Below are 8375 nucleotides of genomic sequence, written 5' to 3' on the forward strand. Positions count from 1 at the left end.
GCGCTGCTCCAGATTTATTGAATCCCAGTCTGCATTTCAGCAAGTTCCCCCGGTGATTCACATGCACGGTCAAGTGAAAAAGGAAGCTGGTTGGCACCTGTGAGGAATCAGATGCTGTACAACCTCCACGCGGTCACTGGTGGGGTTCACCCAGAGGGCTTGTGGCCAGGACTCACACTGCTACACACCCCCCTGCTTCTAAAATCCAGCCCCCCGCTTCTCCAGTCTCCTTCTGGCATAAGGACTGGGGAGACGGTGGCTCAAGCAGAAATGTTACAAACAGTTTCTTAGGAATGGAGTCAGCTGTGGCCCTTTTGGAGGCTTTTTGGGAAGTCCACCCAGAATGGTGGAGCCGAAGGGTAAGGAGAAGACTGTTTCACCTTTAGACCTTTGGGAAATGGTTGGACCTCTGGAAACATGTCAGAAGCAGAGTTGCTGGGGCGCCTGGGTGGCTCAGTTGGTTAAGTGGCCGACTTCGGCTCAGGTCACGATCTCACAGTTTGTGGGTCTGAGCCCCACAGAGGGCTCTGTGCTGACAACTCAGAACCTGGAGCCTTCTTCAGATTCTGTGTCTCCCTCTCTCTCTGCCTCTTCCCCACTTATGCTCTCTCTCTGTCTCTCAAAAATGAATAAACATTAAAAAAATTTAAAAAAAGAAGCAGAGTTGCTGACTTTGTCTGGAGAGCAATAGATTATTATCAGTAGAAGTTAAAGTCCCACACATGCACCCCCATGTTTATAGCAGCACTATTGACAATAGCCAAAGTATGGAAAGAGCCCAAATGTCCATCAATGGATGAGTGGATAAAGAAGATGTGGTATATATATATAATGGAGTATTACTCGGCAATCAAAAAGAATGAAATCTTGCCATTTGCAGCTACGTGGATGGAACTGGAGGGTATTATGCTAAGTGAAATTAGTCAGTCAGAGAAAGACAAAAATCATAGGACTTCAGTCATATGAGGACTTTAAGAAACAAGACAGATAACATAAGGGGAAGGAGACAAAAATAATATAAAAACAGGGAGGGGGACAAAACAGAAGAGACTCATAAATATGGAGAACAAACAGAGGGTTACTGGAGGGAGTGTGGGAGGGGGGATGGGCTAAATGGGTAAGGGAAATTAAGGAATCTACTCCTGAAATCACTGTTGCACTATATGCTAATTCCGATGTAAATTTAAAAAAATAAAAAATTAAATTAAATAACAAAAAAAAGTTAAAGTCCCAGAAGGGTGTTTTAATCCATCTTGAGAATCTAGGCTAAGGTGACGGGGTTTTTTGTTGTTGTTTTTAGTTTTCTCCACCAGAATTTCTGCTGAGTTCTTTGCAGGCTCACCTAGGAGGATTCCCCATCTTTGATAGAATCTGTCCCATTGGAGGACAAGAGGATCAAACTGACACCAGGGTCCAAGAACGGGGACCAGTGCTAACCCTTTAATAGAGACCATTGTCCACACCACATTCTGGTTCTGAAAAGAGAGCTTGAGAATCCCCGTGTGGTTCCCTGTGTTGCTATTAATATTCACCACAGGGCATGAGAAATTGTTTTCTGAAGTGTAGGAAAGCCTGGGTTCTTGGCTCTGGAGAGGTCACATGGCAAGCATTCATCTTCAAGGAAATCTCAAGGGATGTTTATGCTAAGAACAAACAAATAGACTCCCAAAAAGATGGCTCTACAAGACAGAGATTTCTCTTTAAGAATGTGGCCAGTTGAGGTCATAGAAGTAAAGACCCTAATGCATTGGTTAACTGTTTTGATGGGTTTTGATAAAATGTTCACGATAAAGATGTGCTCGAGTATAGTGGTCAAGAGTATGGTTGTGGGTATGCTAGAAATTTTAATAACTGGCTCCAGGGCGGGGGCAGGGGGGAGTTCCCAGATTTAACAAATAAAAATACAGGAAACCCATTAAATGTGAATTTCAGATATGTTCCACCTACTTATTCGAGAATTAATTGGTTTTCAATTGAAAACTCAAATTTAGCTAGGTGTCCTGTACGTTATCTGGCAACCCTATCTCTGGGGAAAAAAATAAAAGCCTCGATACGAAGCATTTACCAATTTCCTTGGTGTTAAAACACCCACCATGGCTGATTTCAAGCTGCCAATGTGAAGTCACTGAATATGGAATTGAGAAGAGATGCCCAGATTTTGGTGCTCATTCTCATTATGTCTGTCAGGTTTCTGCCCTGGAAAGTAACTATTTTACCCAGGTTACTCTTTGGCAGGACATCGCTTTGTGCAACATGCACGTAAAAGAGTCAATGCTCCTCTTTCCTTGAAGGGGAGCTGAGAGCACGGTGCGTTTGTAGGAGCAGAGCGGGTGTGGGGATGTGGTGGGGGAAAGGCCAGAAAAAGAGACAGCTACAATGGGAAGAGCCTGTTAGGCCACACTGAAAAGTTGGCACTTTTCCCTCAGAAGAGTGAGACATGCATCACAACTTTCTCTTAAGGAGGTGGCTTACTCACCTGTTAATTTTGTTTTTTTTTTTTAAGTAGGCTCTACGCCCAGTGTGGGGCTTGAACTCACAACCCGGAGATCAAGAGTCACACGCTCTATTGACTGAGCCAGCCAGGCACCCCAAAACAGTTTAATTTTTTAAAAACAACTTTATTGAGGTAACCTTTACTTACTATGGGGGCACCTGGGTGGCTCAGTCGGTTGGGCGTCCGACTTTGGCTCAGATCATGATCTCCCAGTCTGTGAGTTCGAGCCCCGCGTCGGGCCCCATGCTGACAGCGCAGAGCCTGGAGCCTGCTTTGGATTCTGTGTTTCCCTCTCTCTCTCTGCCCCTTGCCTGCTCATGCTCTGTCTCTCAAAAGTGAATAAACATTAACAATTTTTTTTTAAACTTTACTTACTATGAAATTCACCTGTTTTCGATATCATACTTCAATGATTTGTAGTAACTTTACTGAGTTGTGTGCAACTCTCTCTACAATTCAGTTTTGGAATGTTTCTAACACCCTAAAAAGATCCCTTGTGCCCATTTACAGTTAATCTCCTGGCAAGTACCAGGAGACTCTAGTCAACGAGTCTCCTTTCTGTCTCTATAGATTTGCCTTCAAGTGTTCTTATTTTAAATCAGCTCCTTCCTTTCTAGCTTTAAATGACCCTCTCTTCCTTGGTGCTCTGCTGTGGAGTGAGTGGGCATTTTGTTGTTCCTTTGTCACAGCAGAGGCACCACTGGGTCCATGCTCATGAACCCTGCCCTCTTCTTATGAAGCCGGAAGCTTGCAGCTTCCTGAGCTTGTAGCTGGGATAATGGCTGGGCTCTCTTGGCTTAGTGGCTTCCCCAAAGAGTAGAGCTGGAGATCTGCTTAATTTTCCCTAGGCTAACACAGAAATGACTTTGCAGTTCTGAGATTCTATCAGATTATAGAGGGAGGGTGTTAACTGTGGTTTCCCTTATCTCTAAATAACAACTTCCTGTGTTAGTCTGGCACAAAAATGGCGCCAGGCAAACCCAACCGTGATTCTGCTGGGCCTGCTACAACCAGACAAGGCAGGAGACAGGGGATGGGCAAATTTCCCATATTCGGAATGTTCCTTCCAGCCTGTCGGTCCCTGTGACATCTGAATACAAACAAAACAGGAGAAAAGACCCTTCCCCCTGAAGCCATCTCAAGTTAAGATAGAAGGGTTGTGGTGTCACTTGCCCTCCCTTGATGGGGAGGATTAGGCAGAGTTTGGATTCCATTCTTGTCTCGTTGTGCCCCGTGCCCCACTGACCTCTGATTCAGCTCTGTCCCCTATTTGGGCTGCTACAAGCCCCATCTGAGAAGTAAACCACCAAAAAGAATGTGGGAAGTAGAGAACTGGCCATCTCTGGGAGGCACATCCGGAAGCTTCAGTGGACAAGAGAAGCAGGTTGAAGGCATTTTCCAAGCAGGATACGTCTCTGCTTGGCTGCCGAAGGATATGCCAGGGAGGGCTGGTCACACACATGCCCCTCCTACAGTGGAACAAAGGCAGGACTGAGATTTGCCAACAGGAGAAAGAAAGTAAAATCTGCCATTGTCCCATGAAAGTTTCCTTCAAAGAGACATTTGAAAATTGTTTTTGACTTAAGAGAAGGGCAAGGGTCCAGCAGGCCTGGGATATTAGACGATGAAGGTGGGACAAACTATCAGCTCCTCTCAATGCAAACATCACTACCAGCCTTTCCTGGCAGGACTTTGTCCTGTGTTCTTTGTCCCTGTGGCTCAAGATGGTGGGTGGTATCTAAAACTAGGTCTGTCGTGTAGAGAAAACTCGGATGGCATCTTTCAAGGCGGCACCCAAAAAAATGTGACACGGCAGAGAAATGGCAAATAGAAACAGGCATTTAAAAAAATATACACGCCCATGGGGCGCCAGTAGGTTAAGCTCCGGAATTTGGCTCAGGTCATGATCTCACAGTTCGAGGGTTCGAGCCCCGCGTCGGGGTCTGTGCTGACAGCTCAGAGCCTGCTTCAGATTCTGTGTCTCCCTCTCTCTCTGCCCCACCCCTGCTCACGCTCTCTCTTTCAAAAATAAATAAACATTAAAAAATTTTTTTAGGGGCGCCTGGGTGGCGCAGTTGGTTAAGCATCCGACTTCAGCCAGGTCACGATCTCGCGGTCCGTGAGTTCGAGCCCCGCGTCAGGCTCTGGGCTGATGGCTCAGAGCCTGGAGCCTGTTTCCGATTCTGTGTCTCCCTCTCTCTCTGCCCCTCCCCCGTTCATGCTCTGTCTCTCTCTGTCCCAAAAATAAATAAAAAACGTTGAAAAAAAAATTTAAAAAAAAAAAAATTTTTTTTAAAGTATACACTCACCCATCAGGCACATAATTTATGTGAATTCAGATTTTGACACTCAGTGAAAGGAGATAACAACAACAGTCATTTAAATGGCACAAGGGGCGCCTGGGTGGCTCAGTCGGTTAAGCGTCCGACTTCAGCTCAGGTCATGATCTCACAGTTCGTGAGCTGGAGCCCCGTGCTCTCCACTGACCATGCAGAGCCTGCTTCGGATCCTCTCACCCCCTCTGTCTCTGCACACCCCCCTGCAAAATAAATACACATTAAATTAAGAAATAATAATAAATGCACAAAAATTCCACCTGGGTCTGTGATCCACTTCAAGTTAATTTTGGATGTGGTGGGTAAGGGTTGAGCTATTTTTGTTATTTGCACTTTGGTGTTCAGTTGTTTTAGCACCAGGTTTTGAATTACCTTGGTGCCTTTGCCAAAATTCCGATGGCTGTGTGTGCAAGAATCTATTTGGGGACTTTATTCCATTGATCTATACGTCTTGTTTACATCCATCTCGCACGGCCGTGACTATTTAGCTCTAAATAAAGTCTTTTTCAGAAATGCTTTGGCTATTCTAGGCCCTTTGCTTTTCTGTATTCACTTTAAAATCAAATTGTCAATTTTACAAAAGGCCTGCAGGAATTTTCTTGATGTATTGCATTGAAACTATAGATCACTTTAAGGAAGAATTGATACCTTAATAATACTGACTTGTCCAATTGGTGAGCATGGTGTATCTCTCCATTTTAGACCTTTAATTTCTTTCAGCAGTGTTTTACGGTTTGTCATGTGTAGTTCTTGTACGTGTTACGTTAAACTTACCATTATGAATTTTATGGGCTCTCAATGCTATTTTTTTTTATTTTTTTTAACCTTTATTTATTTTTGAGACAGAGAGAGACAGAGCATGAAAGGGGAGGGGCAGAGAGAGAGGGAGACACAGAATCGGAAGCAGGCTCCAGGCTCCGAGCTGTCAGCGCAGAGCCCGACGCGGGGCTCGAACCCACGGACTGCGAGATTGTGACCTGAGCTGAAGTCGGACGCTTAACTGACTGAGCCACCCAGGCGCCCCTCTCAATGCTATTTTAAATGGTAACTGTTTTTCATTTTCCAATTACTATTGCTAGTAAATATATATACAATTGATTTTTTTTTAATTTCCCTTATTTCTTGGGGCGCCCAGGTGGCTCAGGTGGTTGAGTGTCTGATTCTTGACTTTGGCTCAGGTCATGACCCCAGGGTGGTGGGATCGAGCCCCGTGCTGGGCTCTGTGCTGAGCATGAAGCCTGCTTGGGATTCTCAGTCTCTCTCTCTCACTCTCTCTCCTTCTGACCCTCTCCCTTTTTTCACTCTCTTTCTCTAAATCTAAAAAAAAAAAAAAAAAAAAAAAAAGAATAGACATAGAAGGACACAGAAAAGACTGTTCTCTATATGCCAAGAAAAATATATAGATGGTGTTCTCCAAACTTTCACAATTTGTACAAATTTTTGTCTTGGGAGGGTTAGTAAATTCCTTCCCAGATATTTAAAAGATCAGCTATAGTTTAAAGGGTATCAGTATTAGGCAAATTAAAGCAATATAGGTTTTTTTCAAGTACATGGAAAACCCGAACAGTAACTTTACCTACTCTGTGTTTCTAGCTAGACTTGAAATATTTCATGTACAAGTTTTGGTTCAGATTCCACGCACAGAAAAGTAGCACTAATCACTGCACTTTCGTGGCTCCTGGGGCCACGGCTCCTCGTTTGTTCTGCAACGTCGGTTGATCTTATTCTGCAATACTTCCGAGAGAGTTTCTGCAACTCCAAGGGGTCTTTTTAATTCTTGATTTTTGAATAAATCTTAAAACACCCAAATACCAGTATCGTAAAGTGATATGGAACGCGTTTGCCAAATCTGAATGGAGTCAGGGAAGACAGAAGTCAATCTGAGGGTGAGCCAATGTAAATTGCCAGAAGGACACTTGGGATATAGACTTTTGTCCTTGTCTACCAAGACTTGCTACATTATGCTTCGGAATAAAGTGCTCTTGTAATTCCTCAAGATCCATACATACTTCTCTCTAACGTCTAATTAAAATATAGTATTCCAGGAAGTGAGAACAAAAGATAATCTGTTTTACAGACTAAACCCAAAGACACAAACCAGTTTTTTTAAAACAAATAAATAAAGGTGATTAACTCTAAGTGCAAATAAGGAAGACAAACATTTTAGTCCCCTAACTAGGGGCTGTTCACGCTGGCAGCAGCAACTCTGTGCTGCTGATGGGACCAAGACTCTTGACAAGTCAGCTCAGAGCCCTGGTCACACCAACAGTGATCCATACAAATGACACACAGTGAGGAAGTAGGAAGAGGAAGAGCCCACCCAGGCATTTTCATTTTGAGAAGAGGTATATCGCCTCTCGGTGAAGGGGTTTGTCCTGGATTCCAGTCTCAGCTCTGCCATTCCAGATCTGTGGGAGCTTAGTCAAAGTGATGCAGCAGGAAATTAATGAATGGGGAGACTGTACTGGAATCAAATTACAGGGAAGAGAGACGCCCAAAAGCAAGAACAACTCCCACCACCTCCCTCGCACAGAAGTCGCAAATGAGAGAGATTTTGCATTTAGAAGGTCTTTGCTTCCAGGAGGTTCCATGTGTGAATCTGCAAAAGGCAGAAGTTGCCTTTCACCGGGGAACCTGTGTGAAGGGCAGGCCACAGCTCCAGGTCATGGGCCGCTAGCACTGTCCCTCCCAACAGGACCCACTGCTGCCAGGACACGGGTCTCTCTGGGCCCTCCTACTCACTCTCTCTCCGGAGGTCTATTTACAGAGTGGTTGCAGACAAAGAAGCCAGTGTACTGCGGAAAGTTTCAATGATTTGCCCAAGGTCACACTATTTATAAATAGAAAAAGCCAAACAAAACCAAAAACCACCAATCCCAATGTAATCTGAGGTTAGATTCCCCAGGAAATGGTGTGGTGACTGAACAATTCAAATCGGTCTGATAAGGAGATGGAAACTCAATATTGGGTGGGGAAATTCACACAGGAAAACACGGAGCGACAAGGCTTAGCGGTGCCCACTGTCACCACCCTCAAATAACAGGTTTGGTCTGAAATGAGAATGCCACCAAAATTAACAATAAAATGTAATATTCATTGAACGTTTGTTATGAGCAGGCACCAGTCTATGAGTTATCCATGCCTGAACTCATTTGAATATACATATATATTCAAATTAATATTAACAAAAGTTCTAGAAGGCACGTGCTTCCAAAACAAACCAGATTAACTGCCTTAATAATCTGATGTGATAGGCAGGTGGCATTAGAAATATCGGAGCCCCAGCACCAGGCACATCACCGGGTGCTGATCAGACTTAGTGCTGTGTTTATACTTATGTTGAGGAGGTCTGAGTTGAGGAAAGAGGCTGGGGCTCCACGTAGTTATAGGGGGCACTCAGGAGGCTCACTGACCACCAGTAAGAAAGACCTGTAATTTTTTACAATTGTGCAACCACAGCCACCTGTACTGGTTGAATACCAGCACTCCTGGCAAGTGTCAATCCTGAATCACCTTCAGTTTTTCAGGAAACTTTAGCAGGTATC

This window comes from Panthera pardus, unplaced genomic scaffold (genome assembly GCF_024362965.1).
Source record: "Panthera pardus isolate Hobbes unplaced genomic scaffold, ASM2436296v1 HiC_scaffold_22, whole genome shotgun sequence".
NCBI lineage: Eukaryota > Metazoa > Chordata > Mammalia > Carnivora > Felidae > Panthera > Panthera pardus.